Genomic DNA, 14420 nt, shown 5'->3' on the forward strand with positions numbered 1-14420 from the left:
CCGAGCCCCCCAGCCAAGTGTTGAAATGGTGTCCGAGATCCCCAAGGGCCAAGCCAAGTAATTGTAAGTTTTCATGTTAAATAAGTTTGTTATGTACACGATTCGAGATTCGAAATATTCGATAGATTCGAGAACCTGTTTGAATTCGGATTCGAAAAAAATTTGATTCGTCCCACCTCTATTAATGATCATATTAAAGGGATTCTCCACTGTGGGCAACCCCTTTTTACTGCACAGGTCTCCCCTGCAGGGAATGCCAGTGATCATCTATAATCTACAAATATTCTGCTCCACTACAGCACCTGCAAAGGTGAAATGAAGCATTACACAGTTCTCATTGAAATGCAATTCAAGGATGTAACCAATCTAGTTGGCCAATCCAACCATGCCTTCAACCTCTTATGGGGAGTTCACATCACCGTTTCCTTTTCCGTTCTTCTGTTCGATCAGAACAAAAAAAAAAAAACAGGATCCTATAAAAAATGGATCATGTTGCATTAATTGGCACCCGTTTGAGCCATTTCCATTTGAGATCCATTTTTTAGACAGGAAAAAAAAGTCCTGCATGCAATACTTTTTTTTCCATCTAAAAAAAAACGGATCTTAGACGGAAATGGAATGCCAACTGATGCAACAGGATCCAGTAAAAAAAACAGATTCTATGCATAAAGGTTCATACACACGAATGTGTGTCGGCTATGCCTGCATTGCGGCCTGCAAGCAGCAGGTCCGCAATATATGGGCACCAGGTGTGTGTGCACCGTATCATGGTAGCGGACCCATTCACTTGAATGGGTCCGCAATCCAGAAGATACGGAGCAGAGGCACGTAGCCAAAGGCCACAGAAGCACTACAGAGTACTATCTGTACCTACATGAGTTACTGTGAGAGACAGGGCGGCAGTACTGTCTGTACCTACATCATTTTCAGGAAGAGACATGTAGGCAGTACTATCTGTACCTACATCATTTACATGGAGAGACAGGGAGGCAGTACTATCTGCACCTACATCATTTACAGGGAGAGACGGGGAGGCAGTACTATCTGCACCTACATCATTTACAGGGAGAGACAGAGAGGCAGTACTATCTATACCTATATCATTTACAGGGGGAGACAGGGAGGCAGTACAAACCGGATTCCAAAAAAGTTGGGACACTAAACAAATTGTGAATAAAAACTGAATGCAATGATGTGGAGATGGCAAATGTCAATATTTTATCTGTAATAGAACGTAGATGACAGATCAAACGTTTAATCCGAGTAAATGTATCATTTTAAAGAAAAAATAAGTTGATTCAAATTTTCACGGTGTCAACAAATCCCCCAAAAATTGGGACAAGTAGCAATAAGAGGCTGGAAAAAGTAAATTTGAGCATAACGAAGAGCTGGAAGACCAATTAACACTAATTAGGTCAATTGGCAACATGATTGGGTATAAAAAGAGCTTCTCAGAGCGGCAGTGTCTCTCAGAAGCCAAGATGGGTAGAGGATCACCAATTCCCACAATGTTGCGCAGAAAGATAGTGGAGCAATATCAGAAAGGTGTTACCCAGCGAAACATTGCAAAGACTTTGCATCTATCATCATCAACTGTGCAGAACACCATCCGAAGATTCAGAGAATCTGGAACAATCTCTGTGCGTAAGGGTCAAGGCCGTAAAACCATACTGGATGCCCGTGATCTCCGGGCCCTTAAACGACACTGCACCACAAACAGGAATGCTACTGTAAAGGAAATCACAGAATGGGCTCAGGAATACTTCCAGAAACCATTGTCAGTGACCACAATCCACCGTGCCATCCGCCGCTGCCAGCTGAAACTCTACAGTGCAAAGAAGGAGCCATTTCTAAGCAAGATCCACAAGCTCAGGCGTTTTCACTGGGCCAGGGATCATTTAAAATGGAGTGTGGCAAAATGGAAGACTGTTCTGTGGTCAGACGAGTCCCGATTCGAAGTTCTTTTTGGAAATCTGGGACGCCATGTCATCCGGACCAAAGAGGACAAGGACAACCCAAGTTGTTATCAACGCTCAGTTCAGAAGCCTGCATCTCTGATGGTATGGGGTGGCATGAGTGCGTGTGGCATGGGCAGCTTGCATGTCTGGAAAGGCACCATCAATGCAGAAAAATATATTCAGGTTCTAGAACAACATCTGCTCCCATCCAGACGTCATCTCTTTTAGGGAAGACCCTGCATTTTTCAACAAGATAATGCCAGACCACATTCTGCATCAATCACAACATCATGGCTGCGTAGGGGAAGGATCCGGGTACTGAAATGGCCAGTCTGCAGTCCAGATCTTTCACCTATAGAGAACATTTGGCGCATCATAAAGAGGAAGGTGCAACAAAGAAGGCCCAAGACGATGGAACAGTTAGAGGCCTGTATTAGACAAGAATGGGAGAGCATTCCTATTTCTAAACTTGAGAAACTGGTCTCCTCGGTCCCCAGACGTCTGTTAAGTGTTGTAAGAAGGGGAGATGCCACACAGTGGGGAAAATGGCCTTGTCCCAACTTTTTGGGGATTTGTTGACACCATGAAATTCTGATTCAACCTATTTTTCCCTTAAAATGGTACATTTTCTCAGTTTAAACTTTTGTTCCGTGATTTATGTTCTATTCTGAATAAAATATTAGAAGTTGGCACCTCCACATCATTGCATTCAGTTTTTATTCACGATTTGTATAGTGTCCCAACTTTTTGGGAATCCGGTTTGTACTATCTGTACCTACATCATTTACAGGGAGAGACAGTGAGGCAGTACTATCTCTAAGTACATAATTTACAGTGAGACAGTACTATCTGTATCTACATCATTAACAGGGAGAGACAGGGAGGCAGTACTATCTCTACCGAAATCATTAATGGACAGAGGCAGGGAGGCAGTACTATCCCTACCTACATCATTTACAGGAAAAGACAGGGAGGCAGTACTATCTCTAAGTACATCATTTATATTTACAGGGAGAAACAGAGAGGCAGAACTATCTGTACCTACATCTATTACAGGAAGAGACAGGGCGGCAGTGCAACCTATGTCTACTTTAGGGCTCTTTCACACCTGCGTTCTTTTCTTCCGGCATAGAGTTCCGTCGTTGGGGCTCTATGCCGGAAGAATCCTGATCAGTTTTATCCTAATGCATTCTGAGTGGAGAAAAATCCGTTCAGGATGCATCAGGATGTCTTCAGTTCCGGACCGGAGCGTTTTTTGGCCGGAGAAAATACCGCAGCATGCTGCGCTTTTTGGTCCGGCCAAAAATCCTGAACACTTGCCGCAAGGCCGGATCTGGAATTAATGCCCATTGAAAGGCATTGATCCGGATCCGGCCTTAATCTAAACGTCGTTTCGGCGCATTGCCGGATCCGACGTTTAGCTTTTTCTGAATGGTTACCATGGCTGCCGGGACGCTAAAGTCCTGGCAGCCATGGTAAAGTGTAGTGGGGAGCTGGGGAGCAGTATACTTACTGTCCGTGCGGCTCCCGGGGCGCTTCAGAGTGACGTCAGGGCGCCCCAAGCGCATGGATCACGTGATCGCATGGCACGTCATCCATGCGCATGGGGCGCTCTGACGTCACTCTGGAGCGCCCCGGGAGCCGCACAGACGGTAAGTATACTGCTCCCCCGCTCCCCACTACTACTATGGCAACCAGGACTTTAATAGCATCCTGGCTGCCATAGTAACACTGAAAGCATTTTGAAGACGGATCCGTCTTCAAATGCTTTCAGTTCACTTGCGTTTTTCCGGATCCGGCGTGTAATTCCGGCAAGTGGAGTACACGCCGGATCCGGACAACGCAAGTCTGAAAGAGGCCTTATACCTGAATCTGGCAGGAATGAAACCAGATGTTTTTGCCCACAAACATATCCTGTGGTAAATGTGTAACTAAACAATGTTTCTGTCCAATTAAATCCTTCTTAATACTGTTGTCCATTTACAGTCAGGTCCATAAATATTGGGACAGCGACACAATGGTAACATTTTTGGCTCTATACACCACCACAATGGATTTGAAATGAAACAAACAAGATGTGCTTTACCTGCAGACTGTCAGCTGTAATCTGAGGGGATTTACATCCAAATCAGGTGAACGGTGCAGGAATTACAGCAGTTTGCATCTGTGCCTCCCACTTGTTGAGGAACCAAAAGTAATGGGGACAATTGGCTTCTCAGCTGTTCCATGGCCAGGTGTGTGTTATTCCCTCATTATCCCAATTACAATGAGCAGATAAAAGGTCCAGAGTTCATTTCACTTCTTCTATTTGCATTTGGAATCTGTTGCTGTCAACTCTCAAGATGAGATCCAAAGAGCTGTCACTATCAGAGAAGCCATCATTAGGCTGAAAAACACAACAAACCCATCAGAGAGATAGCAAAAACATTAGGCGCGGCCAAAACAACAGTTTGGAACATTCTTAAAGAGAAGGAACGCACCGGTGAGCTCCGCAACACCAAAAGACCTGGAAGACCACGGAAAACAACTGTGGAGGATGACCGAAGACTTCTTTCCCTGGTGAAGAAAACACCCTTCACAACAGTTGGCCAGATCAAGAACACTCTCCAGGAAGTAGGTGTATGTGTGTCAAAGTCATTAATCAAGAGAAGACTTCACCAGAGTGAATACAGAGGGTTCACCACAAGATGTAAACCATTGGTGAGCCTCAAAAACAGGAAGGCCAGATTAGAGTTTGCCAAACGACATCTAAAAAAGCCTTCACAGTTCTGGAACAACATCCTATGGACAGATGAGGCCAAGATCAACTTGTACCAGAGTGATGGGAAGAGAAGAGTATGGAGAAGGAAAGGAGCTGCTCATGGTCCTAAGCATACCACCTCATCAGTGAAGCATGGTGGTGGTAGTGTCATGGCGTGGGCATGTATGGCTGCCAATAGAACTGGTTCTCTTGTATTTACTGATGTGACTGCTGAAGTGTTTCAGGCAATGTTATCTGCTCATATTCAGCCAAATGCTTCAGAACTCATTGGACGGCGCTTCACAGTGCAGATGGACAATGACCCAAAGCATACTGCAAAAGCCACAAAAGAGTTTTTTAAGAGAAAGAAGTGGAATGTTATGCAATGGCCGAGTCAATCAACTGACCTGAATCCGATTGAGCATTTCACTTGCTGAAGACAAAACTGAAGGGAAAATGCCCCAAGAACAAGCAGGAACTGCAGACAGTTGCAGTAGAGGCCTGGCAGAGCATCACCAGGGATGAGACCAGCGTCTGGTGATGTCTATGCGTTCCAGACTTCAGGCTGTAATAGACTGCAAAGGATTTGCAACCAAGTATTAAAAGTGAAAGTTTGATTTATGATTATTATTCTGTCCCATTACTTTTGGTCCCTTAACAAGTGGGAGGCACAGATGCAAACTGTTGTAATTCCTGCACCGTTCACCTGATTTGGATGTAAATCCCCTCAAATTACAGCTGACAGTCTGCAGGTAAAGCACGTCTTGTTTGTTTCATTTCAAATCCATTGTGGTGGTGTATGGAGCCAAAAATGTTAGAATTGTGTTGATGTCCCAATATTTATGGACCTGACTGTAAGTTTTGCAGCCAGCCAGGCATGAGATTACATTACAAAATCTATACATGAATTTCACTATAGCAAAGGAAGACATATTTCTCTTATTCAGTATTTTATTGAAGTTTCACCCAAAGAGCCCAACTACTAGAGATGGGGTCATCATGACGCAGAATGTAAGGGCTTGTTCACATCAGATCGGTGTCTCTGTCACAGATTTCGTTCAAATAGCGGAGAGAAAAATCCTGCATGCGGCCAGGGCAGCAGCAGACTGGAAGAGTGACGTGCGCAGAGAGTGGGAGCAAGGTGAGTATTTTTTTTTTTTTGGTTTGTGAATATTACTGGGGTCACTGTGGGGGAGGGAATGGTGCATTTTTTACTGGGGAACACTATATCTAAAGACGCAGTACTGAGGGGGGGGGCTATATTTAAAGAGACCACTACCAACTATCAACAAAGGACAAGGGATAGTGTGTATATGATAAAAACTATATTTATTTGGGTAGTAATAGAAACGTTATCAATATAGGTCACTCCCAATGTACAGGGAGCAGAGTGGGTGGTGTAAAATAGAAAAATGGATAAATGAATAAAGAAAAATAATGTGAAAAAGTGTGGATAAAACACCCCGTATTGGGCTATAAGTCCAGAATCATGGTATATAGAACTTTATATATTATACAAATATAGTCAATAGTCTGAGATGGATTCAGTTGATTAAAATAAGTAAAAAGTTGGTACAAAGATCTAAATTGTGACAGGTTTAAAAGGATATATCAGCAGCATTCCAGATCCGATGTATGTGTATACACAGCTATGCGAACCAGTGCCTGGTGGCGTCCCACCTAAAATTGTCTATCTGCTCGCTGTTACCTTTCCTGGAGGATTCTATGTGGGTGTCTCCGCTCAGGATCCTCTGAGTGCTGTGGATGCTTAGTGCGGTTATGGATAGACGGGGCCGGCAGCGCGGTTGCAGATGGATGCGATGACCGCGAAGGGCTGCTGTTTGTGGATCGGTCTGTCGATGCGAATGTTGCCGTCTTTTCCTCCGGTCAGAGGGCTGCTGACTGTGTCTGGAGTTCTTGCCACGTGCGGCAGTTTAGCGCGCGCTTTCTTCGGGCGCTTTAATTCCCGGTGTTGTCAATGGATGGAGGCAGCCTGATGGTGCAGGGGAGTTTGGAAGCGCTTCCCAGAGCTTGGATAACCATACGCGTTTCGAAGGATTGCAGCCTTCTTCATCCACTGATGAACTCCAGACACAGTCAGCAGCCCTCTGACCGGAGGAAAAGACAGCAACCTTCGCATCGACAAACCGATCCACAAACAGCAGCCCTTTGCAGTCATCGCATCCATCTGCAACCGCGCTGCCGGCCCCGTCTATCCATAACCGCACTAAGCATCCACAGCACACAGAGGATCCTGCGCGGAGAACCTACATAGAAGAACCGACGATCCTCCAGGAAAGGTAACAGCGACCAGATAGCCAATTTTAGGTGGGACGCCACCAGGCACTGGTTCGCTGAAAATAACTTTCGCATAGCTGTGTATACACATACATCGGATGCTGCTGATATATCCTTTTAAACCTGTCACAATTTACATCTTTCTACCAACTTTTTACTTATTTTAATCAACTGAATCCATCTCAGACTATTGACTATATTTGTCTAATATATAAAGTTCTACATACCATGATTCTGGACTTATAGCCCAATACAGGGTGTTTTATCATCACTTTTTCACATTATTTTTCTTTATTCATTTATCCATTTTTCTATTTTACACCACCCACTCCGCTCCCTGTACATTGAGAGTGACCTATATTGATAACGTTTCTATTACTACCCAAATAAATAGAGTTTTTATCATATACACACTATCCCTTGTCCTTTGTTGATATCTGCTGGTGACCTCATATAGAGAGTCTGTCTTCCTATGTTCCTATACGCCTACCTTTTCTGACTGGGTGAGTCTGCTTAGACACGTGCACCTTGCATATTGCACACACAGGAGAGCCACTGTATTCCCTCCAAACATGTTTAAAGAGTCTACTACTGGGGGGGTGCTATATTTAAAGGAGGCCACTATTCGGGGCACTATATTTAAGGGGGCACTATATTTAAAGAAACCAAAACTTTATGCAAAGCAGCCACTACTGGGGGGCATTATATGAAAAGAGGCCATTACTAGTGGGCATAATATGTAAAGAAGCCACTACTGGGGGATATTATATGTAAAGATACCCCTACTGGAGGGGAATTATATGTACAAAGGGCACTACAGGGGAACATTATAGCTACTGGGTGCTAAACGGGGATAATTACTTAGTAGGGGTTTAAATGGAGCCATTAATACAAAATAGGTGTGTTTAATTATACAGAAGAAGTTGTGGTCAGGAGATGTTATCATGGTGATCTGTGCTGGACTGAGAAAAAAAGGAAACAGATCGACTCCAGTCAGAGGAGACATCACCTGTAAGTCACTGAGTGGGGGCCTAAACAGGACTATTAATGACTGGGCCAAGGTGTATTGTCACAGCTGTGTCATGGTCTGGTGGTAGTGGACCGTGACACTTTAGCCGTGCATGCTTGTTGCCGGTGGCAACGTGTAGTTTTTAGCATGCTTACACACTTCCCCTTTAAGGTTGTTGTCCCTTCCCATTCTGGTGGGTATGGGGTTAAAGTGTGAGCAAGATGGAGCTTGGTGTGGGCTCTTATAGTACTTGGGCTTGGAGCATGAGGTTAGTGGGACTTCAGCTTCTTGTGCAGCTGGAGTTATGCTGCCATCCTGGACCTGACCATCTGTCCAGTTTGAGGGCCACCTTGTTGGACATAGATTGTCATCCCTTATGTATCCTCTATGTTCCCTACCTTACCTGTGTTGATGTTTGGTGTGGGTTTATGTTTAGGGTGTGGTGTACGTTTTGTTGTAGTTTCATGTCTGGTCTTTTGGTGTTGTTCGTCCAGCATGTATGCAAGGCATTTCCCTGTGTTGTGCCTCCGGTGAGGGGGCTCCTGGGTTCCACGGAGGGGGAACCGCATTGACCACCTGCCTGCAGAAGTGGGCTCCAGGGTTTCCCGGAGGGGGAACCACTAGACAGTAGCAGTTGTTGTTTTATCCAGTTGTTGTGGCAGGTAAGTGCTGTTGTCCCAGTGTGTGTTCTTTGCACTGGGTGCTTACCTGACAATCTGGTTTATGCTACTGTCTGTCTCTTTCTTTGTTGCTAGGCCTGCTGGAGACTCCGGTTTATCCGCATCTTGGATGAACAGGTCATCTTCTGCTCCTAACCTCATTGCGGGGATCTTCAGGGCGACTCGGGGTCCGAGGTTCCCGAGTATAAGCCCACCTACCATCTGGGTCTGCTCATACGGTTAGGAGTCAGGGCCAGGATTAGGGCGACATTAGGAGGTGACCTGCTGCCTTTTCCTGGTGTCCAGGCCTAGCTGCTTCCACGTTTACCCACGTTATATGATGGGGAGTTTCCCCCCACTCCCCACCGTGACAGGTATTATTTGGCTTTTATAAAGTGTTATTATTGGCAATGTTGGCCACGTATTCTGTAATATGTACTTTATTGTGTTTTGTTATGCGGATGATTAAACACCAGCCCCCCAAAACCCCCAGGTCCACGTGAAAACTGTCTTGCTTGAAACCGGTCCCTTGTGCAAAAAATGTTGGAGACCGCTGACCTATAGCACCATATCTTTAGTTGCATATGGGATATGGAACAACAGGTTCCCTTTAATATTTATTTATGTCTGTGTCCTCACTTTTCCTGCATTGCCACACTCATTCCATTGCAACCTACAAGGCTAATTTTGTCTCACATAAAAATCCATACAGTACAGGCATAGAAATCCGTGGAAAAGTCGGGCCCATCCACCTTCATTCATTGTGGCAATCAAGGCTTCAATATAGGCCATAAAATCCACAGACATCCACACACGACTTCAGTAACACCCCGCACCAGATAATACAACCAGAGGTGTACATTGATGGTCCTCATATCTTCTCGGGTTTACTCAACCAGAGTGGATACTTTAAGCCTGGTAGAGTGTAGTTTTCTCCTCTTCTGCCCTTGCATTCTTGATCTGTATCTTGTTAACCTGTGATTGGAGAGAAGTCACATGCCCGGGCGGTCTTTTATCCCCTTTATACTTCACGAACATAGCTCCCATTTCCTCTTTGGATCTGCAGCCTTGATGTTAAAAGTTTTATTTAGATGTTTATATTATGTTTCAGTTCTTTTTGCTTTTTTCTGATTTTGTCAATTGTTTTAAAATGTCACAGCTGGCGGTTGATGGAAGTTCTTGTTCCGTTCTTCTCAGTGAGAGGTCATTTTGAAGGACATCAACCACATTCTGGGTGAATTATCATTCATGTTCCATTGCTTACAATGTTTAGAGAGCGGACAAAGCCCTCTATGTGTTGTATTTTAAATAAAGCTGTGACGGATCTTCTTTCACCACAATATGGCGTTGAGTTATTTATAAGGGAGGAAAGTGATTTTCTTGCGCCAGGCTGATTCTTGATGCAAAACTATGATTGTCCCCAAACCATTAAATCTAATTCATGGAACTGCCACCTTCTTAAATGGCAGAAGTGCCCTTGGGACCCTCACCACCCTGACGTAACTGATGGTGATCACCAAGGCAAATCAGCACTGTTATTGGCATTACACAGAATCCAAGTGATGGACCATAGCTTCCCTAGAAGGTTACACTACACTAAAAATGTTCTAGTGTAATGGAAAGGAGGACATTGTAAGGGCAGAGAATGCTTCAAAAGCAAGAATTATAGCAGAGTTCCTTGGTGTTGTCCACTCATTCCATTACAAGCCACCCTGAAGGACCAGAGGGCAGGTGTTTTAGGGCTTCCTCCAGGGAAGGGTAATATGAACATTTAGCCACATATTACACATTTTATTGTTAAGAATGGGAGCTGTGACTATGGCTAGTAGAGGTGTATCCAAATTCTCAAAACCCCAATGATCTAATAAAGGAACTTATGCTCAGATCCCACACTCCACCACATAAGATCTAAAGCAAAAAGAGTAACAGACTACAAGGGTTGGAAGGAAGAGGTGGAACATACAACTCACCCAAGTTATGGGATATCTGAATATAGGACTTTTCATAATCACATCAAAGGTTTCAGTCTGGAACCTGACTGAGACCAGGAGAATTGAGCATCCACATGTTCATATTTTCAAAAACTATTTTGCTTCAGTGTTGTGAGCAGATGCTGAGGCAGCCCCATACAGACAGACATCTTCTCATGTAAATCCTGGATTATTTCCTGTAATGCGGCACCTTAGATGAAACAACAAGCTCTACAAGTCCACAAGAGCATTCTCCCAGACATTACAGCTCACTGCCGCTATGTGAATCCTTTTTTTCAATAATTCTAAAAAAGTTTGCACAGCAGGAAAAGCCGAACGCAAGGAAAGACAAATACAGACCAGATTTTACAAAACCATCTGGGGGGAAAATCAACCTATTATTTTCACAGTATGCATCTTCTGTCATTTTTCATGCTTTCAAAATGAAAGAAAAAAAACACTTTGTCTTCTGCTTCCTAAAAATCCCTGCTCTATAAGTGATTGTGCTTTCATCTTTGTCTTTTTGTTTTAGAAATTGTTCTGTAAGGTCCCTTTCACACAGGTGAGTTTTCAGCGCAGGTGTAATGCGTGAAGTGAATGCACTGCACCCGCACTGAATCCAGACCCATTAATTTCTATGGGGCTGTGCACATAAGCGGTGATTTTCACGCATCACTTGAAAATGTGAAAATCGCAGCATGCTCTTTATTGTGTGTTTTCCACGCAACGCAGGCCCCATAGAAGTGAATAGGGCTGCGTGAAAATCGCAAGCATCCGCAAGCAAGTGCGGATGAAGTGCGATTTTCACGCATGGTTGCTAGGATGAAAGTCTATTCACTGTATTATTTTCCCTTATAACAAGGTTATAAGGGAAAATAATAGCATTCTTTAATACAGAATACTGTCACTACCAGAGCTTTGAGACGTTCTTACAGCTCTGTTTCTCCACCCCTGTGATGATGTCACTACTAGAGCTTGGAGGAGTTCCCTCTGCCCTGTTTCTCCGCCCCTGTGATGAGGTCTTTACTTTCTGTTTCCTTCCTCCCCGCTGTACCTCCTGTGTTTGATTTCGCTGCCTTTAAATCACCCCTCCTCCTCTGTAGAGGTGCGGATTATACTTTTCATTTGAGCTGTATCTCTCGCTTGAGTATCTTCACCTCTGTGATATCTTTTCACTGGATCTGTGTTCTGCTGAAGCAAGTACTTCGGATATTGTCTGCTGACTTTGGATCTGTTTTCACTGCAGCCGCAGCTCCTTCAGTTAAGTGTTCAGACTTTGTGTGTTTCTGTTTCTTTGCTGACTGGATCCGAGGTGACCCCGGTTTCCGTCCATATACTGAGCAGGGCACCGGTGGCCGTGCCCCTTCTACTATTGTAGGGGTTTCAGTGGTCATCAGCCTTAGGTACGCGGGCATGTCTCGATCCACCATATGGATCTGGACATGTGCATAGCAGCTTAGGGAGAGCCTTTAGGGTCTGACAGGGGTCACCCTTTATCCTCCCTAGTTTGGGTCCGGTCAGTTGCTATTCACTGTGTAGGCTCTTGTTGCTCACTTACAGCCGTGACATTATAATCTGCCAAACCGTCCTTTTTTTACATGGATCCGCTTTCTGACCTGGTTGACCGCATGCAGGGTCTTTCTTTGGAGGTAGCGGATCTCCATCAATCTATGACTCAGCTTCAAGCATTGGGCTCTGCTCCGGCCCATGGAGTCTGTTGCGAGCCAAAGGTCTCACTTCCGGAAACGTTCTCCGGGGGCAGTGAGAATTTTGTTCGTTTCAGAGAGGCATGCAAACTCCATTTTTGCTTGTGTCCCCATTCCTCTGGTAATGAGGAACAGAGGGTGAGGATTGTCATCTCCCTGCTCAGGGGTAATGCTCAGACTTGGGCTTTTTCATTGCCATCGGGGGATCCCTCCCTTCGATCTGTGGAAAGATTTTTTGTGGCCCTGGTGCAGATATATGATGACCCGGATCGTGTTGCTCTGGCCGAATCTAACTTACGTTTTTTATGCCAGAACAAACTGTCTGCGGAGCTTTATTGTTCTGAATTTCGGAGATGGGCAGCTGATTCAGGTTGGAATGATGCTGCACTCCGGAGTCAGTTCTCTCATTGTCTCTCAGAGAGATTGAAAGATGCGTTTGCTTTCCATGAGAGACCAACGTCCTTAGAGTCTGCCATGTCATTGGCGGTACGCCTTGACAGGCGTCTAAGAGAAAGAAACGAGACCTCTCTGTCCAGTCATTTTCAGTCTAGGGGCAGTGGTGCGGACTCATTCAGTGTGCAGGGGCCTCATTCTCTCTTGGTTACCTCTGAGGAGGAGCCCATGCAGCTAGGTCGACTTGCCCCTGATAAAAGAGGATTTAGTCCTCAGAGAATGGTGTGTTTTTGTTGTGGGGGCATAGGTCATTTGGCAAATGTTTGTCCGTCTAGGAAATTCTTGAACTGTACTAAGAGTTATAATAAGAGAAAGACCTCAAAAGGTAAATCATCAAACTCTGCTTCATCTGCTACTTTGGGCAAAGTTGATGTAGGAATTGATGCTTTTCCTCTGACCTGCAGTTCCCGTTTTCTCCTGTCTGCCAGGGTAGCGCAAGGGAGCAAAGTAATTTCTTGTGAAATTTTTGTCGATAGTGGAGCGGCCGTCAATCTTATTGATACTCAATTTGTAGCCATGCATGGTTTTCAGGTTTGCACATTAGAAAAGGATATACCTGTTTTTGCTATTGACTCTGCTCCACTCTCACAGAGATCCCTGAAGGGCATTGTTCACAATATCCGGTTAGCGGTAGGTGATCCTCATGTGGAGGATATATCTTGTTTTGTCCTTAACGGATTGCCTTCTCCTCTAGTTTTGGGGTTACCCTGGCTCACTAGACATAACCCCACTATTGATTGGCAAGGAAGGAAAATAAATGAGTGGAGTGAGTTTTGTAGAGAGAATTGTCTCACAGCGATTTTTGCAGAGGTGTCTACTAAAACGGTGCCATCATTTCTCTCTGATTGGTCGGACGTGTTTTCCGAGAGCGGTGTTCAGGAGCTACCTCCTCACTGGGAGTTTGACTGTCCCATCAACCTCATTCCCGGCGCCAAGCTGCCAAAAGCACGCCTCTACAATCTCTCACAACCGGAAAGAATCGCAATGCGAACTTATATCTCTGAGAGTCTTGATAAGGGGCATATTCGTCCCTCAAAATCACCTGTTGCCGCTGTTTTTTTTTTGCTAAAAAGAAAGATGGCTCTCTGAGACCTTGCCTAGATTTTAGGGAGCTGAACCGTATCACGATTCGCGATCCCTATCCCCTTCCTCTGATCCCGGACCTCTTCAACCAAATTGTTGGGGCCAAGGTTTTTTCCAAATTGGATTTGAGAGGCGCGTACAACCTGGTCAGGGTCAGAGAGGGGGATGAATGGAAAACGGCCTTTAATACCCCTAACGGACATTTTGAGAATCTCGTTATGCCTTTCGGCCTGATGAATGCTCCGGCCGTCTTTCAGCATTTTGTTAACAGTATTTTCTACCATTTAATGGGGAAATTTGTATTGGTGTATCTCGATGATATTTTGATTTTTTCCCCTGATGTTCAGACCCAACAGGATCATCTTTTTCAGGTTCTGCGGATTCTGCGGGAGAATAAATTGTACGCCAAGCTGGAGAAATGTGTTTTTATGGTATCGGAGATTCAATTTCTGGGTTTTCTCCTCTCTGCTTCTGGTTTTCGCATGGATCCGGAGAAGGTCCGTGCTGTGCTGGAGTGGGAGCTTCCTGAGAATCAGAAGGCATT

This window comes from Bufo gargarizans, chromosome 5, assembly GCF_014858855.1.
Source record: "Bufo gargarizans isolate SCDJY-AF-19 chromosome 5, ASM1485885v1, whole genome shotgun sequence".
NCBI lineage: Eukaryota > Metazoa > Chordata > Amphibia > Anura > Bufonidae > Bufo > Bufo gargarizans.